The sequence below is a fragment of the Trichosurus vulpecula genome, chromosome 6 (assembly GCF_011100635.1).
Source record: "Trichosurus vulpecula isolate mTriVul1 chromosome 6, mTriVul1.pri, whole genome shotgun sequence".
NCBI lineage: Eukaryota > Metazoa > Chordata > Mammalia > Diprotodontia > Phalangeridae > Trichosurus > Trichosurus vulpecula.
In genome coordinates, this window is record NC_050578.1 from 90,662,251 (window position 1) to 90,688,559 (window position 26,309).

Genomic DNA, 26,309 nt, shown 5'->3' on the forward strand with positions numbered 1-26,309 from the left:
CCCAAGCTTCAGGCTTTTTCATGCTAATGTTTTCAGCACTTATTCTAGTGGTCTGCAATATTTTGGTGCTTCTAAAGTGGCATGATCAGAGAGAAATGGTCACTACTCTCCTGCTCTGTACTCTGGCCTTTACCCAGGAAAGACTGTGCTTCCCTGTAGCCACAAGCATTAGAATTCATCTTGGCCCTGGAGCTGTGGCCAGGTTCTCTGCTTTCCTGCAGCCGCAAGTGTTATCTGTGACCAGGAATCTGTTCCTTTGTGCATGGCCACAAGAACTCTTCTCTGCACTAGAACTGATACCTAGAACTGCTTATGGAAATAGAGTGACTAATCAACAGTTGCTCTCAGTGCCTGCGAAAAGTTCCATCTTTCTCCTACTAGTTGCCTGACCCCCTTACCATCTCTGAGCTCAAAGCTCCCAAAGTTGGTGCTTCCACCACTGCAGTCACCTCCAAAGCCTGCAACTAGTGCTGTTGCTGCTGAATGTGCTCTGGGCTAGCCCTCACTCTGATGTCACACACCTCTCCTGACAATCTTCTTAATTGTCTAATGTGGGAAAAAAAACTCTTACTCTCCTGGATGGCCCTGCTGCTGGCTGTGCTGCTCCAAAATTTGATTTGAGGTGATATTTTATAGTTCTTTGGAGGGGAATGTATAGAGAGTTCACTCTCTGTACTCCACCATTTTGTCTCCAATGAAAACAAATTTATTATAACAAATATGCATAATCAAGTGTAAACATTGGTTCAAAGGGACACTTTTATAAAACTCTCTTCATCAGAGCATACTAAAATGCAGAGGTATCACTTTGATGACAAAGGTCTGTATATTCAAACTACAGTTTTTCCCATAGTGATGTATAGCTGGGAGAGTTGGATTATAAGGAAAGATGAACACTGCAGAATTAACACTTTTGAGTTGTGCTGCTGGAGAAGACTTTTGAGAGTTCCTTGGATAGCAAGAAGATCAAATCAGTTAATAGTTAAAGAAATCAACTCTGACTATTCATTGGTCAGACAAATAATGAAGCTTAAATACTATGGCCAGATAATGAGAAGACAGGTGATGTGTTTTATGGCCTTTTCACCAATCAGGACTGGAAAAGACTTTGATGCTTGGAAGATTGAAGGTAAAAGGAGAAGTGGACAGCAGTTGATGAAATGGATAAATAGTATCATGGAAGCAATGGACATTTGCTTGGACAGACTAAGGGAGATAGTGAAAGAAAGAGGGCTTTCTATGGTCCATGGTGTCATAAAGAGTGAAATATGACTGAATGATGTGTCATCAGAGAAGACTGATTTCTTAATCAATTGCTTGCATGAGGAGCAGAACTTGTGAGAGCTTAAGAGAAGAGTGATACTGACCTGGTTTCCAGCTTTGAGAAAGGTCACACCATTTCAGATACTCTTTAGGTACCTGAATGGAGAGAACATTGAGAATAAGCCAACATGCAGAGGAGTTGGCAACTCATATCATTTCCCTCTCTTTCGCCTGCTACTTTAGTGATTTCAGGGAACTTCTTGGATGATATCTGTGGTTAATGCTCTTGTTTGGATTGAATTATTTTCTTCCCAATAGAAGAGCTCATTCATTCAGCTTTGTCTGGTATATACTGTCCTATGTACACTTTCTCTGATTTCTGTTTTCCTATTAACTTAGTTAAATGATTTGCATTCAGTGTAAAACTGTCATCTAGTGGAAAGAGAGTCCAGCCTTAGCTATATAGCTTGATACACTCCTTCCCCATTAAGGAATAGTAATCAAGAGTACAGCTTAAACCTAAAATTTATTTCCTCTACACTAATTATTTAAGGTATTAGATAGAAAAGATTTTAGCCTGGCATGCACACTCTCTTTCTCTCCTTCTCTTTCTCCCTTCTTGGATAGAGGTATGAGATCCAACAGATATTTCTTCCAGCCTCCCTGTGAGCCACATCTAGACAGAATCATGCCAACACTACATAAAAAACATGGGCAAAATAATAATATGTACATGTGCATATGTGTGTGCCTTTGTATGTATGTATAATATGCATGTGTGTATATATGTATGTGTATGTACATAATTACAACCTGAACATCTAAGCCATAGATTGAACTGATTTGATCTTATGGAAGGTGTAGACAGGAGACTAATGAAGAAGTGGTAAAATCTATTCCTACATTTGGAAGGCAGTTTTGGCTTTTCAAAATTAAAGGAGTAATAGGTCCATCTTAATGATTTATCAGTCACCTAATCCAACACCTACCTCATTTTAAAGATAATATAAGTAAAACACAGAGATGCAAAATAACTTGAACACAGTCAAGCCAATAGAGAATGGTAGTATTTGAATCCAGGACCCCTGAATCTCAATTTAATTTAATTTCCAGGGTGTTGAAATGCCTGTTTATGCAGGAGAGTTGTATTTTATTGGGGTTGAGTCCCTGGAAAATTTGTTGTGGTGTACTTTAGACTGAGTATGGGATAATTAGCCTTACTGTAAATATATACATATATATGTATATATATATATATATATATATGTATGTGTATATATATATATATATATATATATATATATCTTTTCAATGGAAGGAAAAAAATCAGTAAAAAACAATGACAGTATCTAAAACAATACTATATAGTCTAGTTGTTTCAGTATCTTAGGGCATCAGCAGTCCACAAAATTGCATGTTTCTTTTTCTCCAGCTAGAATCTATCTAATTTGAACTAATTATGCATTTCTATGTGAAGACACCTCAGTTTCAATAGGGGACTGTATTCTCACATGCAATGGCATAGATAGATAGATAGATAGACAGACAGACAGACAGATAGAAAGAAAGATAGACATATAAAGATAGGTGTGTGTATGTGTGGGTATGTGTGTGTATGTATATGAATGTATGTATGTATACATGTATGTATGACCAAATGCAAAATATCCTTCGTTGAATGTCTAAAAACTATTCCGTCAGATGTTTGAACTTCTAAAGAATCTGTTGAGAGCCGAAGAAACAACATTAATCTCTATGTTGTACAGCATACATATGGCATGGGAAATCATGAAAGAGAAAAATATTACCCTGAAGAAGGATGATGCCAATCTAGATAAAAAATACAACCAGAAACAGAGTCCCTAGGGATCCCCAAAATACCAGTGATCAAACTTGAAATACAATTCCTATGACAACAACCTGTGTTGAAGCAAATGGGTTTAAATTAAGTCAAATTGTACTATCTGGGTCTCCCTGATGGAAAAAGTTTTCTGAACTGAAGAAATGGTAGAGAGAATTATAGTTCCACACCTACCTTGTATTATTTGTTTTCCTTCTCAAAACAAAGACAAAGATATTCTCTTCTTTCAAAAACAATAAAAGGTGTAGATGGATATTTAAAGGGAAAAAAGAGTTAAAATCATACAGAAAAGTCATTCAAGAACACAGTTAAATGTACTTGTGTCTTAAGTCATGGCTAAACATTTTAGCTGTTTCATGGAGCATGACAAATCCATTTAGAGAGAAGAAAACTTTCTGATGTTTGCTTTCGATGAACTTGCACAGAATCATCATTCTTTGATTTCTTTGCTGGTTTAGAAGTTATTTGTTTCTAAATATTGGAGGCAAGTAGTTGAAGGAAGTATTAGGAACATTAGGTGCCCAGCTTTGCCATGAAACACTTTACATATCTTTACACAGTTCTTATAGTCCAAAATAATATTTTTCCTCACAAATTTGTGGCTTAATTTTCAACTGTGTTTTATGATGAACAATGCTGGGTTAGTGTGAGTTACTAGCCCAGATGATTATTTAAGATCCTACATTAGTCTCTCATTAAGGTAGCATAGCAGGAGGAAAATATTAAAATACATCTTTCTCCTCCTATAAGCCTCTGTGTAATAGCAGAATTATATGAATTATTCTTTGGAAAATGGTGTCAACTCAACCATTTGGCAAAGCAAATACCAATTTTGCATCTATCTTGAGTTTTATTTTTAGCATCCTTAAAAATGATTCAAGTCTTGTGCATCAAGGCAATGGTCCAAAGCTGAAATAGCAAGTGCTAGTTACTTGTACCAGGCACCTCTTTTCCAAATATCTAGAAGTAGTTCATCTGGATCAGGTATCTCTATAGTAGAATAAATAATAAATTAGCAAGTATTTATTAATTGGCTACTTTGAGTCAGACACTGTACTAAGCAATGAGGGTGTAAAGGGGAAAAAAATTCACTGCCCTCAATAAACTCACATAAATAAATATTAGGTAAACATATACGGGCTGATTGAAAGCAATCTCAAAGAGGCAGGGGCAAGGTACTGGGAAAAATCTCCTGTAAAAAGGAAAATCTGGGCTGAGTTTTGAAGGAAATCAAGGAAGCTCAAGGGGTAGAGGTAATGAGAGAGTGAATTTCTGGAATAGGTGCCGACGGATGCAAAGGTACTAAGTGTGAAAATAGACTGTCCTGAGTAACAGCAAGTAGGACAGTGTACCTGGATCCTGGAGCTTGGATCTGAAATATCATTGAGTTGCCTGATTCTCCAAATACATTTTGGTGCACCCTGTGTCTGAATCCCCACAAGCCAGAACCCTATAATAATTCAATTTAACAAATATTTATATAACATCTATTGTTTGTGGTGCTGAGAGCACAAAGACAAAAATATTTCACTTGAGAAGCTTACATTATGTAGAAGAAAAAAGATATCTTCAGAGAAATAAATACAGCTAGGTGGTAGAGTGGAGACAACATGAGGCCTGGAGTCAGGAAGATCTGAATTTGCCCCTTAGACACCAGCTGTTTGACTATAGGTAGGTCACTTAATGTCTGTTTGACTCAGTTTCCTCATCTGTAAAATAGGGATAATAAAAGCACCTACCTTGAAGGATTATTGTGAGGATCAGATGAGATAACACTTGTAAAGCACATAGCATAGTGCCTGGCAAAGAGTAAGTGCTATAAAAATGTTAGCTAATAAAGTGAGAGTGGGGAAGGATAATAGCACCTAAGGGGGGCCCCTTGTAGGTGGTAGCACTTGAGTTGAACCTTCAGGGAAACTGAGAATTCTTGTACATTCCAGGCATAAAAGAAAACTTACACAAAAGCACTGAGATGGGAGGTACAATGTTTGATGTTCCATACTGGGAAAATTTTGCAAATATTATCTGTCACTTTGGCTGTAAGATAAAATGTTTGAACTGGGACTGTGAAAGGTCCTTTGGAGCCACATTATGGGGAATGTTGAATGTCAGTGTGAGGAGTCTATATTTTATTCTAGCAACAAGAGGAATATCCTAAAGATTCTCTAACTCAGGAGCTCCATGATCCAAACTGTATTTTAGGATGCTAACTTTGGTAGCTATGTGGAGCATTGATTGGAATGCAGAGAAACTTGCAACTGAGAGATCAACTACCATGAGACATTATGAGGGTCTGAAATAGGTAGATGGCCATATAAGTAGTGAGGAGATAAATCTGAGAAATACTGTAGGTCAACAGAAACACTGGTTAATAGATTGCCTTCCCTATGATTTTCTTAAAGGAAGAGAAGCCCATAAGTCCTAACACTACTCATCTGTAAAATAGGGATAATAAAAGCAATTCCTTGTAATCCACCTGAGTTCTCCAAAATATATACTCCTACCAAACTGTTTGACACCATATATGGGCCTGACTGATCAACCTCACGCTTATTCTCTATCTGAAACCTCTGGTTAATTGTGTGATATGCTAGAAGCTGACTGAAACATAGGAGCTCTGGGAACCTGCCTGGGAAAGTCTCTAGAATGGTGCCAGAGGGTAGCAACTCGATCCTCTTCCACTTCTCGGTTCTGACAGCAATGGACCTTTGTGTAAGCTACAACTCTATCTTATAATGGAAAAGTAATTAATATAGTTTTGGTTTTTTGTTTGTTCATTTGTTTTCTGGGTTTTTTTGTTTTGTTTTTTGTTCCTTGCTTCTTTGTCAATAGGGGCTCAATCCTCCAGTTCCTGGGCCTTCAAAGCATCCTTAACAATAAATGTGGATTCTAGTATAATTACCAAGTCATCTTTGATTGATAGAAGAATTCAATTTGACTGTACAAACATTTATCAAAGGCCTATTATTTATAAGGCAGTGATAGGGAACTGTGAAGCTTGAATTCAATCAAAGGGATGGACTTGATGACATAGAGGGCCACATGAAGCCTCGAGGCCACAGGTTCCCCCCCCCCCCATTTCTGGTGTAAGGCATTGTACTGAGTGAAGAAGATAAAAAAGAATAAAAACACAAAGTGCATATTTTCTTTAAGTTTGTATTCTACTGGTGGGTTCAACATTTACATAAGTAAATATAATATGTGAAAAACTGAAGAAGAAAGGAGAAAATGCTAATAAATAAGCACTAATAAGATGGTGGAATAGAATGGGTTCAGGAACGCTAAATTTGAAGGTGGGACCTGAGTTGAAATTTGAACAAAGTTAAAAATTTTGAGAGGTAGATATCATATGAGAATACGTATTGCATGGATGTGGAATGGTTTACATAAATGCAGATCAGAGGAAATGGAGAATTGTACAATGAAAAGACCATTGAATCTGGAAATCTAAGAAACTGGGTTCAAATCCTGGCTCTGCCATTCAATAACTGCAAGTCACTTAATTACTCTGAGCCTTGGTTTTCTCAGCTACAAAATGAGTGGTTTGGACCAGATGGTTTCAATGGTCACTTTCATCTATAAATCTATGATTCTAGTTCAACAGTGTCTTCATGCACAGTGGGACATAGTGTACATGAAAAGGGAATGTTGGAGAGGTGAAAAGGTAAGTGGGAGCCAGATAATGGATGTCTAAACTCCAGGCTAAATATTTTGTGTTTTGTCCTATAAGCAATGGAGAACCATTAAAGGTATTTTATCAGAGAAATTCTATGGTAAGACCTATACTTTAGGAAGATAATTTTGATAGCTACAAGAAGGATAGATTAGAGCCAGAAGAGGTGTAAAGATGTGATAGACATGCACTGATTTGTGTGAAGAAAAACTCAACCCTGCATTATGTCCCCCAGACCATGCTTCACATTCATATCCCCATCCACCTTCTCATTTTTTTTCTCTCCCTACCTGGAGCAGCAACATCCAGACCAGATCTGAGGAGATCATGTCCCCTTTCCTGGGGGAATCAGTTTTATTATCCTATTATCCCCATTTTTACAAAGGAGAAAATGAGGCAAAGAGAGGATAAGTGACTTGCCCATGGGTCACATGGCTATCTAAGTCTCTGAGGCAAGATTTGAACTCAGATCTTGTTATGTTCAAGAACATTACTCTATCCTCTGTGCCACCTAGATTCCCCAGAACATCAGTAATTCAAAATTCTTTTCTAGCCTTGACTATCTTTTCTTACCCATTAAAGACTATCTTTGTGCTATTTTTTCTATCTCCATGGCTTCAATTATCATTTCTGTACAGATGATTTTAAAATCTCTATCTCCTAATCCATCTCTCCCCTCAAGTTCTACGATATAATTGCCTGCTAGACAGCCCCAATTGGACAGTATCTCCAATTTGTGCCTCTAACTCAATATGTTCAAAACTAAAAATCATGCTCTCATCCCTCAAAAACAATTGTTTTAAAAAGTACTGTTCTACCCATCTTTCTTCTGTTGACAGCACTGGCAGTACCATCTTCTTAGTCATTCAGATTTTAAAAGGCATGTCATTTCAGACTCTTCCTCCTCCCACTCTCTCTCCAATCAATCAGCTCACAGAATCCAATTACCTTTCAAGTCCTATATTCTATCACTCTGCAGCTTATCACTGGTTCTTTTGCCTAAACTCCTCCATGCTAAAGTTGGAGTTGAGTTGTATTTACCTAATGCTGGTACAGGTTCTAAAGCTCAAGGAATCTGGACAAAATGTTCCAGGCCTAGGACTATAATAAATTGTTGGTTGTTTGATTGTTATGCTTTTGTTCCCTGGCTGTGGGAAACAAATATATTGACAGGAGATGAGATAATCTTGTTTTAGTGTCACCCTTGTATCAACAAAGTAGTAATCATAACATAGATGATAATTGTCAAAGTGCCTATGTGGTTCTGTGTCACCAAATATATGAGACTTTCCACATAGAACCTTGAAGAAGTAAGCCATTTATTGAGACACCAGAGGTCTAGAGACCATAACCAATACACCCGGTGCATCACAGCAGCAAAGAATTTGATATACAACATCACAACATGGAGCTTCACCATCCGAAAACCATCTGCCTTTGCTGATGGGGCTTTCCAAAAAATACACTCACAGCAACCATGTCTGCTCTTTCCCTCAGTTCTAACTGTAGTAACTTCCCTTTCAGCTTTTCCTGTGACACAATATCCTTTTCCTTTCAGCAAGCTGCTCTGACCACATGTGACATGGGCTTCCTGTGATGTAAGCAAGTCACATGGCCTATTTATAAGTAGGAAAGATCTTCAAATCTAAATTCCTATTACATCCAGCCCCAAGATTGTGCTATCCATTACACAGGGCAATGGGGAAATCGATAGGAGTTTGGGGATAACTGGTGTCAATAGAACTTTACACAACAATATAACAGGGATAACACAAGATGAGCATATAAAACAATGTCATCACCACCCCCCAGGATGAATGGGGCTCAAAATCTTGGAGTAAAGGGTAAAGGTCTCATCCTCTATAGCTTCTTCCTGCTGAAATTGGATATAGAGCTGTCCTTATCTCAAGAGGTCAAAAGTCCCATTCCAGAGGTCAGTTCTTATCAAAGTGACATCTGGAACTTGGTTGACACCAGGTCCAGGGATGGCATGTCACAGTTGTAGACAGGGTCAGGGGTGACATCCACCTTAAGCAATCAGCTATCTGCAGGTGGATTGTATTGAATCTACAGGAAAAAAATCTAGCAAACAAATTCAACAGACAAAAATCCAAAAAAGAAACAAAGCAACTCATAGCCTCATTCACAAGAGAATACAGGGGTCAAGAATAAAATTTCATAATCATTTTCTCCTGTATAAACAACTGTTACAGTATTATCTTTCCCATGTGCTATAATTTCTGCAGCTTTGGAACATCTTCCAGTCTCTGATTTACCTATATTTTAGCTCCCAATTTTATTCTGTCAGTAGAACCAAACCCTTCCTTTCCTCTGCCAGTTATTTTGGAAGGACGGTCAGTTTTCAAAAGGGGCATTGTTTCACAAGGAATAGTAATTAATTGAAGTATTCTTTAATTTTAACAAAACTGCATAGGTTCTTCACCCAAATTCTGGAATGTTAAAATAATTTCTCCTTAATAACTAGAATCTATCACTCCAGCCAATACATGTTTTCCCTGAGCTGCTAATCTCAATTTAGGTAATATCCATCCAAAATGATTCTTAGGGATTCTCATACATATCCCAGTAGAGATTTTTCTTACCTTATTTCTACCCAACCAAAAGTCCTCTAAACAATGTAAAACATATTCTGTCTGGGTATTTCTTTAACATAAACTGGGGCTCAGCCAATTTCCTATTCTCCCTAAAGGTGTGACTCACTTGGAAACAAGTGTTCAAGATCTGTAGGATTTTAGGGGCAGTTCTTACTTCTCTATTCCATCTGCTACTTTGCCCCTCATCTCTGTACATTTTGTATGGCTCATTAGTTGAAACACCATCTATTCTTCTAAAATCTACCCCTGCTCTCAATAGAGTTGTAAACACTTCTTTTCTTGTCACTCTATTCTGATGTTGAATCCACTGGCTATTCACTCTTCCCTCTTGAGGACATTTATCTTTTCCCCAGTCTCTTAAGTCACTTAACTGTGAAATCTTATCCAGAACCTCTGAAAAAGGGTACCTAACCCTACTCCTACAATTAGCAGAATCAAAATTAGGTATCTATAACCAGGGGAAGCTGTTTTAATGATCATATTTCTATAAGAGACTCCCAAAGGAGTATCATAATAAACTTCAGTGTTCCCTAACACAATAGCAGTCTTCATTGCCTCCTCCTTTAACTTTCTCATATAGTCTCTAAGGGAACACCAGGGTCTATCTGCAGTAGGACAGATAGAATCAGCAGGATATTCTCTATCACAGCCTGTTGCATCTAATTCTAACAGATTGGTATTTGGTTACTTCCTTGGAAATGATAATCCCTAAAAACTTGCTGTGCAAAAGGATTCTGACTAATACTTATGAATCTCATACAATCCACAGTATCTACAGATACTCCTGCAGTCCCTTCATCACTGATTCTCACCATCCAAAATATTAATGATTCTCCATTCTCTGGGTGAACCTCCTCAAGATATCTGTGATTTCCTGCTGTGTAAAATCTCCTAACATTTCTTTGAACACTGAATTATTATCTTGGGTTTCTTGCCTCCTTTGCTGTATGGGGTGCACTGTTGTTTGAGGAGCCTGGTCTGATACTGTATAATTCTCTGGCTCAGGAGCATCAAACCACAAAGTAACATTTCATGCCTCAGCTTCTAATATTGTATCATCCTCTCTAGACTATCTCCCCCTGTCCCCATGGTAACCAGACTGACAGGACAGTTAGACTTGACCTGGTCTGAACTGAAATGCACTCTTGATCTCCTTGGCTCCCTCTGTCTTCTAGCCAAATTAATAGCAAAGTCAGTAGATTCCTGAACAATAATCAGTTGTTCTACCATCTGAGATTCCCAGTCTTGCTGTGGTATAGAAGAAATGTCATTCGAGCTAGCAGACATCTGAGTTCTCTCTTGTAACAGTCTGTCCCTTCTTTCATATATAATACAATACACTGTGAGTAAAATCTAGCCTCTCCTAGAGAGGTTTGTTGGCAATTCTTTCCCTGGTTTAACTGTAATTTCTTGCAAACATCTTTCTAAATCTCTAAGTTCTCCCCCCTGTAGCTTCTGTTTCCAGTCCTCACACAAACCAGTGCCTTTAGACCATTCCTTTGCTGGAAAGGAATAAGGTACCTCCTCCTATCCTGGGGTAACCATTGCTTCCTCTAAAGTCCTTCTGCCTCCAAATAGAGACCTTATACCTTACAATCCTGTTGGTGACACTAAATGTATCAGCAAGGCAATAATCACAATGTAGATGATAATTGTCAAAACACCTATGTGGTTCTGTATCACAAAATATATGAGATTCTCCACATAGAAGGTAGAAGAAGTAAACCATTTATTTAGACACCATAGGAGTCACATGCCCAATCCATCACAGCAGCAAAGAATTTGATACACAATACACAGCATGGACCTTCACCATCCCAAAGCCATCCTCACCCTGCTAGGACCTTGTCACCAACAAGCAAAACTTACAGCACACCTATCACAGGTCAGCTCACTTTTTCTCAGCTCTAACATTTGTAACGGCTCCCTCAGCATTTCCTGTGACACAATTTCCTTTTCCTCTCAGCAAGCTCCTCCCACCACATGTGACTTAAGCTTCCTGTGGTGTAAGCAGGTCACATGGCCTATTAATGGATGGGAAAGAGCTTCAGATATAAATTACTATTACAACCCTCCAATCCCTTCCCCAAACTCATCTTTGGGCTAGAGTCTCCTTGTTTGTTGTCAACTTGTCTCTTCTCCTAGTACCTTCCTTGTCCCCCCTACCACCTTGTCTGCCAATCCAAACTTTCTTAGTTGCTTTGTTGTTATAAATGAGGACTTGGAATCAGAAAATATTCTTTCTCTGACTTCTTCTCTGAGTAGAGCCATTAATTTTAATGAAGTGGAAATAACTATACAGGGTGTCCCTAAAGTCTAGAAATATGAGGAAAAATGCCTATTTTTAAGAAATGAAATGAATGAAATTTTCAACAACATTTTATTTAATTGGAATATTAACAGACCTTAGCCCCCTTGTCTTCTTTTTCTGGGGTATGCTAAAAGAGAGGGTGTAATTAATGAAAATCACAGATGCAACAAATTTCATTGAATGCATAAAGAGTAAATGTGCTAAAATTGATGGCAATGTGGAGTTATTGCATCGAGTTCATGTGAATTTTGCAAAGTGCATCAAGCTTTTCATCGCAAATGATGAAAATCATATTGAAGATGTTATTTGTTAATATTCCAATTAAATACAATGTTGTAAAAAATTTCATTCATTTCATTTCTTGAAAATATGCAGTTTTGCCTATGTGTCCAGACTTTAGGAACACCCTGTATAAGCATCTCCCTTCTTTACTGAAGCAGATGGAGTAGATGACTGTTTAAGCCAACAGATCTTGAAACTAAACTAGGACTATAGAGGGGGTCATCTCCAGTCACAGTAATCTATATCTTGCTCTTGGACCCATATGGCTCTGGAGGAGAAAGTGAGGCTTGTGACATTTCACAGCCCTCCCTCACTTGAGTCCAATTCACTTGCAAGTTGTGGCATCACCTTCCTGATGCCGTGGTCCTCTTTGAAAATGAAGCAAAAACAACAAGAATCTGAAAGAGCACCTATAATCAAGGAAAATTTCAAAGATGAGCTAATGGACCAGACCACATACTGAAATAGTTCAATACCAGTGGAAAAAATCATTATTTCTCTGCCATTAAGCAGAAAGAAATCTGGATTTGGGATCAAAGAACACTGAATTCCAATCCTGGTTCTATTTCTTTATTCCTGTGTGATCTTGGGCAAGTCATTACCCTTCTTTTATTCTCAATTTAGTCATCTTCAAAATGAAAGAATTTGACCAGAAGATCTTAAAAGTCCCTGCCAGATCTTATCATAGGACCCTAATTAGTAAAGTTATTCTCAGTAAAAAGTATTTGGTTTTCAACAAATCATATAATTAAAATAATTTACTTCAGGAATTCTAACTCAAAAGATAGCCTCCTCCTTAAATGATCCAATGAAACTCAGATATTTCCATCATAAAAATTATGACCTTTATAAGATTGTCCTCATTGGCAATATTAATGTACATTTATTTTCTCCTTTCAGAAAAAGGTTCATTCTTGAAGATGATACCCTTTAAAATGTTTATTTAAGTATAACTAGAAAGTCAGTGTTTTTAATAAACAAAATATAGTACCTAACTAACTGCTAATGCACATACTTTTTTTCTTAAGAAAGAGCAAAATGTCCAATTTTTTTTCTTTAGAAATGACTGACTTTCTTCTCCTCCCCATGTTCTTGTCTTTCTATTAGCCATCACCACAACCAGAGAAATGATGACTGCCAAAGTATTAAAGATTGGTAAGAAGCTTTATGATGGTAAGATAAAAGAATTCTCTGAATTTTTGATTAGTCTTGGGAAAGTCCTCTTGCAATCTAAAAACCAGACTACAGCAGGCAAAGTAGCTAGAAAAAAATCATGGATGGAAAAGCTGCAATTTCAAACAAAATTACCAGCTGTGTTTTTGAGTTGTTACAGGAAGCAAGTATCAAAAGTACTTTCACCAAAAAATTTGGTGAGACAGCTTTCATTGCACATCAGTGTGAAATGATTCTAATTGAATGGGTATGTTGAAGAATTGCAACTGGTTCTTTTCTCAACAGAAATCCTAGTGTCAAAGAAGGATACAAGTTCTACCCACAAAGTGGAGTTGCTTTTCAAGTATGGTGCCAACTATGTTCCACAGTGGTCTGAAGAACAGGTTATTGCTTCAAAATAGTGTTTTGCTGGGCTTAACATAGGACAGACTGAAATGGATATCATGAGACATTCCATGTAAGCTATTTTTGAAATACTGGAAAAATTCTGTTTGCCTCAGAACTGTGCACTGGTTGACATGAGGATTGAATTTGGTGTGGATGTAACTACAAAAGAAATTCTTCTTGCTGATGTTATTGATAATAATTCCTGGAGGTTTTGGCCATCTGGTGATAGAACCCAACAGAAAGAAAAGCAGTCATATTGGAACCTTAAGGATGTGACTCCTGAAGATGGTGAAGAAAAACTTTGAATGCGTTGCAGAAAGAGTGGAGCTGCTTCATAAAGTTTAAAGTCTATACAGATTTGTGGTATTGATGGGCTCTGTGAATTTCAAATAACATCTGTCCATAAAGGACCAGAGGAAGCTCTAAAGATTGAAGTAAAGTATGAAGTAGATGGAGTTCCTATTGTATTTGTGGCAATAGCTGGCAGAAGCAATTTTTTGGGAGCAGTAATGTCAGGTAACACTGCATATCCAGTAGTCAACTGTCCTCCCCTCACACCTGATTGGGAAGCTCAAGATGTATGGTCCTCATTTCAAATGCCTAGTAGTCTTGGCTGTTCAACTATACTTTCACCTGAGAGAGCAGCTCCATTTGTAGAACAGATTTTTGGATTAAATAACCATTTGGCACAGGATAAACTTTGAGGAAGCATATTAAACACATGGGTTTCCCTGAAGAAGGTGGATAAGAAAATCAGAGAAGGCAGTTTATAAGAAGAATGCAGTGCATTTTTAAAAGCAGAGGACAAAAAGATTCTACTTTAGCTTCAAAAAGTATTACCAATCAGGCAAGAGAAAAATCATTTTAAAATAATCAGAAAAATATTAAAAGAATTTCTTACTTGGTTTAAAGAAAAGACATGACTGATAAGGGGTTGACTACTTTTCTTAGATTCTAGCTAGAATATATATTCTTTGTTACCTTTGAAGCATGCATCAAAATATTCTGTAGGATCTTTTCTGGGCATTGGGGTGGCAAGTGAGAATGGTGTTCTTAGTAAAGAGTGTCTTTCATCTCTTAAATGTTTTTGCTAATTGTAATAAAACTAATCTTTAGATTGATTTTCTATTTTTTTCAATGGTGACATGGAAAACTTTAATAAATGGCAGATTTTCAGATCACCGACAGGGATGATATTCTTAGGTATATCAAAGTTACTTCTTAATATTATTGCTCTCTCTTTCCACACACACACACACACACACACACACACAAGTGTGTATGTATGTATATGTGTATATATACATATATATAAACATAAATGTTATATATGTATATGTGTGTATATCTATATATGCACATATATCTGTGTGTGTGTGTGTGTGTGTGTGTGTGTGTGGAGAGAGAGAGAGAGAGAGAGAGATCATGTCCCAAGCATTTATGGATTTTCGACGATCTGAAAGCTTATCTTTGTTAATATTCTTAGATTATTCCACCAACATTTCTTTGGGAAATGTCAGAAACTGGCTTATATCTAGCACTCATCTAGATGTAAGATCAATTTATCTCCTTGGCAAACAAACTAAAGCTCCTGATAGAATGTGAACATAAGGCATATTCATTGTAAAGTTTGTATAGGAGAGAGAAGAGCTTGATATGCTAGACTCCTTTGTGACTGCAAATGCGAATAGTAATGATGTAACTGGCCTAATGATTACTATTTCCTCCTTTTCTTCCTATCACATTGAGTTATTACTCCCCTCAAAGCTCATGATACTAATAAGGAATCATATTCATAGGATCAAAGCTTTCATGATGAAAATGTCTCAGTACCACAGAGGAATAAACAGAGGCCTAGAGAGTTTACATGATTTCCCCAAGGTCACATAGATAAAAATCAGCAGAGTTGAAAGTCAAACACAGTTCTTGTTTTTACAACAAATCCAGTGCTTTTACCCTACTGTAACATGCTATCTCTTCATTGTAAAACATGGCATACTCTTGTGGAAGATTCCAGGGGTCAGTACTGTGGCATCCTGCCATATTTCACACTTTCCTTCCCTTTAGAGTCATGTGAAGCTCCAGTTGATGACAACATCTCTTGCTCACATCCATGGTTTTACTATTCCTTTACTATTCCTTGAAGTGTTTCCTTCTGTTTTACTTAATCCTAGTGTCTTCCTCTCTTAAATATTTCTGTTTATACTATATGTAAATGCTTTGTCTTTATTTGTTTGCATGCAGTTTCTATGGTTAGATTATAAACTCTTTCAGTGCATGGGCTGTCTTTTGCCACTTTTTGTATTTATAGTACTTAGCACAGTGCCTGGCACATAGTATACATTAATGTTAATTAGTCGGCTGATTGATTGGTTCCTCATTAATTGCCAATAATGAGGCTTCACTTCTGAAAGTGTCCCTATTACCCAGAAGTTCTTCTCTGTAGCTTATGTTCCGTATTTTTCCACAGCACCCCTTTCCTCCCAACAATTCTCACTTAGAACTTTGTCATATTTTGCTGAACCACAATATCCAGGCAATGTGAGTTTTGTTCTTTTTTTCTGACAGAAGTTTTATCTATTTATGACCTTCTACCTCCTTCTCCATTCCTTCACAAAAGGAATGAGAAGGAAAAAAACACTTCTGCTGATTCCATATTTTCTCAGGAAAGGATGGGATACCACCAATCTCCTTATCTCTTATGGAGAAAAATTTCACTAGTCTGTATTGTGAAAAAAGTATGCTCTTCCTTTATTCTTCTGGAAATAAGGACATTTATCTGCTAGTAATGAGGAGGATTGCCATTCTATAAGATTTCCCTATGATAACTGAAAAAGTCTCAAAAAAACACTTTTTTTTCAGTTATTCCAGTACCCTTTGGAGGAGCTTATATGGGAATGGTGATTTGAATTTAGTGAGAGCAGCTAGGTTCCCTTTTAAGCTCTCTTTATTTACTTTGAGTTTCAATTCCCTCTTAGCTATATTTTTCTGTTCTTTCAAATCCAAAGATTATTCTTCTTGGCAGAGAAGAAACAAAATAAAGAGTTGAGCAAAATAAGAGATCTTCCCAATAGCATTATCATAATATCATTCTCCTATCCACTCAGATGAACTATCTTACCCTTTTATTTTCCGACTCTGTTTTATTTAAATCAAAATTTAATTGGGAATTATCCTCTTTAAAAGAGAAATGCCTTTCCTTCTCTTCCCCTCCCCCCTTTTGAAGTATGGGAGAAAGTACAAAAGCATCTGCTGATGCTATGATTGAACATTTTCTCATCTTGACTCTAAGCAGCCACCCTCGATGTCGGTGCAGTGAATCTAACCCCAAGCCTTGCTCCAAAAACCCTCATTCAAAATATTTGCTGTGGGGTGGCTAGGTGTTGCAGTGAGTAGAGCACTGGCCCTGGAATCAGGAGGATTTGAGTTCAAATCCAGCCTCAGATACTTGACCCATGTACCAGCTGCGTGACCTTAGGCAAGTCACTTAAACCCTATTGCCCTGCCAAAAGAACCTGGACCATCCTCCTTCAGACCTGAGAGTTCTTGGGGATCCTTTGAACTCAGACCACTCCAATCCGGATACATCTGTCAGGAGGAGATGAAACATTTTCTGAGCAGAGAACAAGAAGTCAGTTCTTCTTGATAAGAAGGCAAACTGACATGGCTAAAGGCAGCATATATACACAAATTGCCCAAAAGCATTTCACAACAAAAAGTATTTATTGTCAGGCAATGATGGAGTGCTATCAAGGACTCTGAATGAAAGGGCAACACCTACGCAAATTAATATAGAAAAGCTCCCTAGGGATACAAAAGAAAGCGAAGCCAGGAGAAAGCGGCAAGCAGATATTTCAGTAAGAAATGGAGGAAAACAGGATATATTTCAGGTTGTGTGATTGCTGGGTGAAGAGGATGAAAGTAAAAAAAGAGAGAGAGAGATAATACTGTGGGCTGAGCAAAAAGTTGTAGCAAGACAATAGCTAAGAAAAGATAGCTTCTGCAGGAGAAAGGACAAAGGAAAGACTCAATTCGCCTGAGACCTCTTTAAAAGCTATAGGCCAGGAGTGGAAAGAGGGAGAAAGCATTCATAAAACCTAATGGAGAGTCAGACAAAAAGAAATAAGAATAACAGGGCCACTGTAGATGGAAGCCAAGACCTAAGACTATTGAGAATAAAAATAGGGGAACCAACATAGAACCTAAGATGAGGAGGAGAGTCAAAATGTGTGGAATCAAAGGAGCAAAGGATGGGAAGGTTCAAAGGCAGTCTTGAAGAACTGAATATAATCTCAGCAATAGGGGAAAGTTCAACTTAAATTAGAAGCACATAACACAGAGAGAACGAGAGAGAGAGAGAGAATGCAACAGATATAGTTATGGGTTTTAGGGAAGAAATGGTTGCAGTTTAGTATAAGAAACAAGACTTCATTTGGTGGAAGAAATCTGCTGCTTTTAGGGCTCTGCACCCTTGTCAAAGGATCTAGTCACAACCAGGAAAATAAAAGATATGAGCTTATAACATAAGAGACAGAAAAGATGTATAAAGTCTGGTCTGGACTGGAAGATGCATGTTAGTGGATTTAATTAGGGAGGTAAAAACATAAGATGTACAAACAACTATGCTTTTCCACATAATAATAATTTTCCAAAGAAATATAAAATGGAAATGTGATTCAGAATAGCTAGATAGCAATGGATTGCCAGGCCAGGAAACTGGAAGACTTGAGTTTTATTGTGGTCTCTGATACTTACTATTTGTTTGACCCTGAGGAAGTCACTTAACCTCTTTTTGTCTCAGCTTCCTCATCTGTTAAATAGGCATAATAAAAGCACTTATCCCCCAGGATTGCTGTGAGGATCCAATGAGATAACATTTATAAAACACTTAGCATAGTGCCTGGCACAGAATAAGCAACTAATTGCTATGGGGCAGCTAGGTAGAATAGTGGATAGTGAATCTTGGAATCCCTGAGTTCAAATCCAGCTTCAGGTACTTACTAGCTGTGTTACCCTGGGTAAGGCACTTAACCCTATTTGACTCAGTTTTTCATCTGTAAAATTAGCTGGAGAAGGCCCAAGAAAACACAAAAATTTGGATACTGTACCACATGGTGCATATATGTTTAGTAATGATATTACTTCAATATGTATGGTGAAGCATGATGTATTCTACTTCAGCCTTTTATTTTTACCCCATGTGTATCCCTGTTTCAGATGTGTAGGATTATGGTTTTTAATCCATTCTGCTATCCACTTCCATCATATGGGAGATTTCATCCCATTCACATTCACAGCTATGATTCTTACTTTTGTCTTTCTCTCCATCCTATCCCCTCCCCACATTTATGCTTTTATTTCTCTTTCCCCCCTTTCCCTTTTCAAAAGAGTTTTGCTTTTGACCACTGCCTCCATTAATCTCCCTCCATTCTATCAGCCCTCTGCCTTTTCTTTCCCTTTTCCCTTACTACATCTTCCCTTCCTTCTTTCTTCCCACTCCCTCCTGTTAGTTTACCCCCTATTGCCTATAAGGCAAGTTAGACTTCTGTAGCTGCGTACTGGCTCCTTGAGCCAAATCCAGTGAGAGTAAAGTTCAAACAATGCTCATCTCCTCCCTTCTGTTCCATTACACTTTTTGTGACTCTTCATATGATGAAACTTACCCTTTTCTGTTTCCCCCTTTTCTCTTCTCCCATTAAAATCTCTTTTCACCAACTAAGTAGGTTGTTTATCATCACAATAAAGTCAATTTATATCCACTCCCTCTATCTATCTATCTATCTATCTATCTATCTATCTCATCTATCCCTTTTAAATGTCATAATTAAGATACAGTTCTCAAGGGTTACAAGTGTCATATTCCCATGTAGGGATGCACAGAGTTTACCCTTATCGAATAACATTTTTTTCTTTTCCATTTCCTTTTTATACATCTCTTGAGTCTTGTATTTTACAATCAAATTTTCTGCTGAGCTTTGGTCTTTTCATCAGGAAGGTCTGGAAGTCCCCTATTTTATTGACTATCCATGTCCTCACCTGACAGATTATACTCAATTTTCCTGAGTACTTGATTTTCAGTTGTAATCCAACTCCTTTGATTTATGGAATATATACTCAATTTTTCTGGGTACTTGATCCTTGACTGTAATCCAACTCTTTTGCCTGATGGAATATCATATTACAAGCCCTCTGATTTTTTAATGTAGAAACTGAAAGTCCTGCATAATCCTGACTATGGTTCCATGATATTTAATTTTTTTGACTGTTTTCAGCATTTTCTCCTTGACCTGATAATTTTAGAATTTGGCAAAAATATTCCTTGGTATTTTCAATTTGGGATCTCTTTCAAGAGGTGATCTATGGCTTCTTTCAATGACTATTTTACCCTCTGGTTTTTGGACCAAGGGACAGTTTTTCTTTATGACCTCTTTAAAGATACTATTCAGGATCATTTCTTCATCATGACTTTTAGGTAGACAAATAATTTTTAAATTTCCTCTTCTGGATCTATTTTCTAGGTCAGTTGCTTTTCCAATGAGTTATTTTATTTTTCTTCTATTTTTTCATCCTTTTTAAATTTTGTTTCACTGATTCTTTTCCACTTTCCCAATTCTGATTTTTAACAAATTGTTTTCTTCAGTTAGCTTTTCCCTTTGGCCAATTCTACTTTTTAATGAGTTATTTTACTTAATGATTTTTTTTCCATTTCATCAATTGTGTGTGTGTGTGTGTGTGTGTGTGTGTGTGTGTATTTACAAAGACTGGGAATCTTTATTCAGATCAGCAAACTCACATTCCTCAAATCTCAGAATTTGGGTGGGCCTTTTGAAGAAGAGGGGAAGGGTGGAGGAGAGAAGTGAAGGCAAGATTAACCCACCTCCCCAGACATCCCTTCCATCTCCCAATGCTATCTCAGACTATTGGGTAAAAAGGGGAATGGGCAGAAAGGAATGCCAAGAAGGGACAGACTGAGGGAAAAAAAGGCCCTGGCCAACAGAGACCTACTCAGATTTGTGGCTTTTTTCTAAAAATATAATTTATGTATTTTTTAGTTTTCAACTAGGTATTGAGTTCCAAATTTTCTCCCAATCTCTCCCCTACTCCATACCCCAAGATTGCATGCATTCTGATTACTCCTTCCAGTCTTCCCTCCCTTCTATCAGTCTACCCCCCACATCTTATCCCCTCCTGGCTTACTTTCTTGTAGGGCAATACGGATTTCTATAGCCCATTGCCCATATATCTTATTTCCCAGTTGCATGTAAAAACAATTTTCAACATTTGTCCATAAAAGTTTGAGTTCCAGATTTTATCCCTTCATACTTCCCCACCAACTGTCATTGAGAAGGCAGGCAACTCAATATATGTTTTATGATAAAAACACAATAAAATTGATAAACTTTTGGTCAATTTGTTTTTTTTTTTAAAGAAGAAAACCCAACTACCACTATAAAAAAATGAAAAGGTGGAATTCACCTCCAATGAAGAGGAAATTAGAACAATAATTAAGAATTATTTTGCCCAACCATATGCCTGGAAATTTGATAATCTTAGGGAAATGGATGAATATTTACAAAAATATAAATTGCCCAGGTTAACAGAAGAGGAAGTAATATACTTAAAATAACCCCATCTCAGAAAAAGAAATTGAACAAGCCTTCAATGTACTCCCTAGGAAAAAACGTCCCAGGCCAAATGGATTTACAAGACAATTCTATCCAACATTTAAAGGACAATTAAATACAGGACTTTATAGACTATTTTGGAAAATAGTCAAAAGAAGGAGTCCTATCTAATTCTTTTAATGACAGAAATATGGTACTTATACCTAAACCAGGAAAAGTCAAAAGAGAGACAGAAAATTATAGATCTATTTCCCTAATGAATATAGATGCAAAATTTTTAAATAAAATATTAGGAAAAAAGATTACAGCAACATATCAAGAGAATAATACACTATGACCAGGTAGGATTTATTCTAGGAATGCAAGGCTGGTTCAATATTAGAAAACTATAAGCATAATTGATCATATCAACAACAAAACTAGCAGAAACCACAATTATCTCAATAGATGCAGAAAAAGCTTTTGGCAAAATACAACACCCATTCCTATTAAAAACACTAGAAAGTATAGGAATAAATGAAGTTTTTCTTAAAATGATTAAGTAGCATCTATCTAACACTGTCAGCAAGCATTTTAGGTAATAGGGAAAGCTACAAACATTTCCAATAAGACCAGGGGTGAAACAAGGATGTCCATTATCAACCTTATTATTCAAAATTTTATTAGAAATTTTAGTTCTAGGAATGAGGGAAGAAAAATAAATTGACAGAATTAGAATAGGCAAAGAAGAAACAAAGATATCACTCTTTGTTGTTGATGTGATGGTATACTTAGAGAAACTTAAAGAATCAACTAAAAATTACTTGAAATAGTTAACAAATTTAGCAAAGTTACAGGATATAAAATAAACCCACAAAAATCATAAACATTTCTATACATTACTAACAAAGCCTAGCATCAAGAGAAAGATAAATTCCATTTAAAGTTACTGTACAGAATATAAAACATTTAGAAGTCTGCCTGCCAAGACAAACTCAGGAATTATTTGAACACTATTACAAAATGCTTTTCACACAAATAAAGTCACATATAAATAATTGGAAGAAAATATCCATTGCTCATGGGTAGGTTGAGCTAATATAATGAAAATGACAATTCTACCTAAATTAATTTAATTATTTAGTGTCATACCAATTGAAGTTGCAGAAAGTATTTATAGAAATTTATATATTTATAGAAGTAGAAAAAATAACAAAATTTAAGTAAAAGATCAAAAGATCCAAAATATCAAGAGAAATAATGAAAAGAAATGCAAGGGGAGGTGATCTAGTCAAAGCAGATCTTAAACTATATTATAAAGCACCTGTAATCAAAACTACTTAGTACTGGCTAAGAAAAAGAGTGATGGATCAGTGGAATAGGTTTGGTATATAGGAAACAGTAGTCAATGACTATCATAATCTACTATTTGGTGAATTCAAAGCCTTCAGCTTCTGGAATAAGAATTCATTATTTAAGAAAAACTGTAGGGAAAACTGAAAAATAGTATGGCAGAAACTAGGCATAGATCACCATCTTACACTATATACCAAAAATAGTTCCAAATGGGTACATGATTAAGACATAAAGGGTAATATCATAAGCAAATTAGGAGAGAAAAGAATAGTTTATCTGTCAGATTTATGGAGAAGAGAAGAATTTGTGACCAAACAAGGGATAGAGAACATTATGAAATGCAAAATAGCTAATTTTAATTTTATTAAATTTAAAAAGTGTTGCACAAACAATGCCTACACAACCAAAATTAAAAGGAAAGCAGAAAACTGGGGAAGAGTTTTTACAACCAGTGTCTCTTACAAAAGATTCATTGTAAAATATATAGAGAATTGAATCAAATTTATAAGAAAACATGCCATTCCTCTATTGATAAATGGTCAAAGAATATGAACACACAGCTATCTATAGTCATATAAAAATTCTCCAAATTATTATTGATTAGAGGGATTCAAATCAAAAAAACTCTGAGGTACCACATCACACCTATAAGATTAGCTAACATGATGGAACTGCAGAAAGATAAATGTTGGAGGCGACGTGGAAAATTAAACCATCAGTGTATTGTTGGTGGAGTATTGAATGATCTAACCATTCTTGAGAATAATTTGGAACTCTGTTGAAAGGGTATAACTGTGCATACCCTATGAGCCTGCAATACCATTTCTAGTTCTATATCCCAAAGAGATCATAAAAAAGAAGAAAGGACCTACACATATAAAAATATTTATAGCAGCTCTTTTTTATGCTGGCCAGGAAGTGGAAATTGAGGGGATGCCCATCAATTGTGGAATGGCTGAAGAGGTTGTGGTATATGAATGTAATAGAATACTATTGTTCTCTAAGAAAAGATGAGCATATGGACTTCAGCAAAACCTGGAAAGACTTACATGAATCAATGATTAGTGAGCAGAACCAGGACAACACTATACACAATAAGAGAAACATTGTGTCATGACCAGCTGTAAAAACAATATTGCTAGCAGCTACTGTGGCTGTGTAAGACCAATAACACCAGCACACAGAAGGGCTGCCAACACAGTTTCTTTGATATGCTTTTCTAAGGAAGCAACTTTAAGGGGTTAATAATGTGTGGGATGAAAGACTCTCACCAATTAAAAAGTTAATTTGTAATAAGGAGCCATCTCAGGGTGGGAACAGAAATAAATTTTATTCAATTCTCGAGAACATGGAGTCCTCTGTCAGAACAGATCTAGCAAGGGAGGTGCTTTACAAAAGGCAAAGCACTAATAATTATAGCTAACACAAGAGAATTCCCACCTACCTCTTACCCTTCTCACCATTGGCTGGAAGGCAGGCTTACAATTTGAGCATGAAAGCTAGACAAAGAACCAGGAAATCAAGGCACAGAAACTCTAATTCCCATTCCCTTAGTTAATGATTACAACTGAGGTGACATCTATAAATCTAAAGAAGGAGAATAGGATAAGGGGAGGGGGAGACCCTCTCCATTCTTTTACAGTAAAGGAAAGCAGGTCACAGTGACCCTATTCTTACTGAGCAAATCTTTAAACCAGAACCATAAGAAAGAACAAAAAGTTTCAGGGTAAACTTCCCCAGAGACTGAGCCATCAGACTCTCACAGCCTCAGAATTTTTCCACTTCCCTATTACCCTATTTCTTGATTTTTAAACGTTTCTTAGTATAGATGTAGATGTATATTTATACATATCTTCCCTGTGAAGTTTTGACATTTTATTTACCTCACACAATAATCTCAGTTTAATTAAAAATACTCATATCATTCACTGAGTTCACAGGGAAAAGATCAGCTCCCTGATACAAACAGAAATTACAAGCAGACATTATAAACAGAGCAAATAACACAAACCAGTCTATCCATAGTAGTACATTGTTACCAGAGAATCACCAACCTCCGTGCTGTCAAAGTAGGTGGGAGCAAGGACTGTTTCAACGGCTTGCCCGAAGTCTTGTCACCAACACCCTTTCAATGAGTGTACCCCAAATGCAAAATGCCAACCAGTTCAGGGCTGGGACCAACTTAGCATTTAGGGTGTGGGAAAGTTCTTCAATCACTAGCACCATATCATGTACATATATATATATATATATATATATATATATATATATATATATATATATATATATATATATATATATATATTGTTTCAAATCAATGACTCCTGAATGTCAGTGCTGAGAAATGCTGCAAAACAAAGAGATCCCACTTTACCTGCCCCATTCAAACGAAGACCAGACTCCTTAAAGGCACTTGATAGCCTTAGCATCCCCAAAGAGAAGAAGAGCAAAAAATCCTGTCCTGATTACCATTACACCAGCATGGATAGACTTAACTCTTCTCAGCAATGCAAAGATCTAAGAAAATTCCAAAAGACTCATGATAGAAAATGCTATCCACATACATCTTGAGAAAGAACTATGGAGGCTGAATACAGATCAAAGTATACTATTCGCTCTCTTTTTTGTGTGTGTTTCTTCTTTCTTCTGCTTTTTTCCTATTTTGTTCTAATTCTTCTTTACAACATAACTTGTGTGGAAATATATTTATTATGATTGTATATGTATAGCCTATATCAGACTGTACATCATTTTCAGGAGTGGGGAGGACAAGGAGGGGGAGAAAACTTTAGAACTAAAAATCTGAAAGAAGTACATGTTCAAAACCAAAATTATTTTTAAAGGAAAAAGAAAAACCATGCATCTTACTGAAAAAAAAAGCCAGTAGTATTTTGGAGCTTGATGTAACTTTAATATCCTATGCAAATAGAGGCATGTGGAGGTCCTCACCTATAGTCTACTTTCCATTGGGACTCTGGAGAACATTGTCCACAGTAATAGCAAAAATAATGAAATTCTCCTTTGTTACGGCTGACTGTAATAATCCAAAGGTCATCAATTAGAATTATCTTTGTCTTATATTCATAAAAGAGTTTTCTGTAGCCTTGTCAGACACCCAGACACCCACCCAGACACCCACCCACACACACACACACACACACACACACACACACCCTTCAACTCCAAGTTAAAGAAGGTTCTTTAAGAATTCATTGCACTCTGTTTCCCATCTTCCTCCTGCTTGCAGTCATCAAAGTCGAGCTGTACAACTTCAGCAGGTATAAGATCTACCCAGGTCACAGGAGGCATGAGGCCTGCAGTGATGGGAAGGTTTTCCAGTCTTTGAATGGAAAATGCTATTCTGTGTTCCTTTCAAAGAGGAACTCCCGGAAGATCAATTGGACTGTCTTGTATTGAAGAAAGCATAAGAACGGACAGTTGGAAGAGATTCAAAAGAAAAGAACTAGCCAGGATGTTACATTCCAGAGGGTCCTCACTGGGGATTCTCTTGCTGATATAATGGCAAAGAGGAACCAGAAACCTGAAGTTTGAAATGCCCAATGAGTGCAAGCCATTAGGGCTGCCAAGGAAGCAAAAAAAGGCTAAGCAAGCAAGTAAGAAGACAACTGCATCTGCTGCTAAGGCTCCTACAAAGGCAGCACCTAAACCAAAAAAATTGTGAAGCCTGTCAAAGTTTCTGTGCCCCAAATTGGTGGAAAAATTCATTATCTACTAAATTGTATTAATTAAAATAAATTGTAAAGTAATTGTGTTGAAAAAAGGA

At 36.8% G+C, this 26,309-nt stretch overlaps 2 pseudogenes; both read left to right on the forward strand.

The window, feature by feature from the left end:
• The first annotated feature begins 13,132 nt into the window (after positions 1–13,132).
• On the forward strand, positions 13,133–14,338 carry LOC118855467 (annotated as a pseudogene).
• Positions 14,339–23,187: 8,849 nt separating this feature from the next.
• On the forward strand, positions 23,188–26,275 carry LOC118854678 (annotated as a pseudogene).
• Positions 26,276–26,309: the final 34 nt, after the last annotated feature.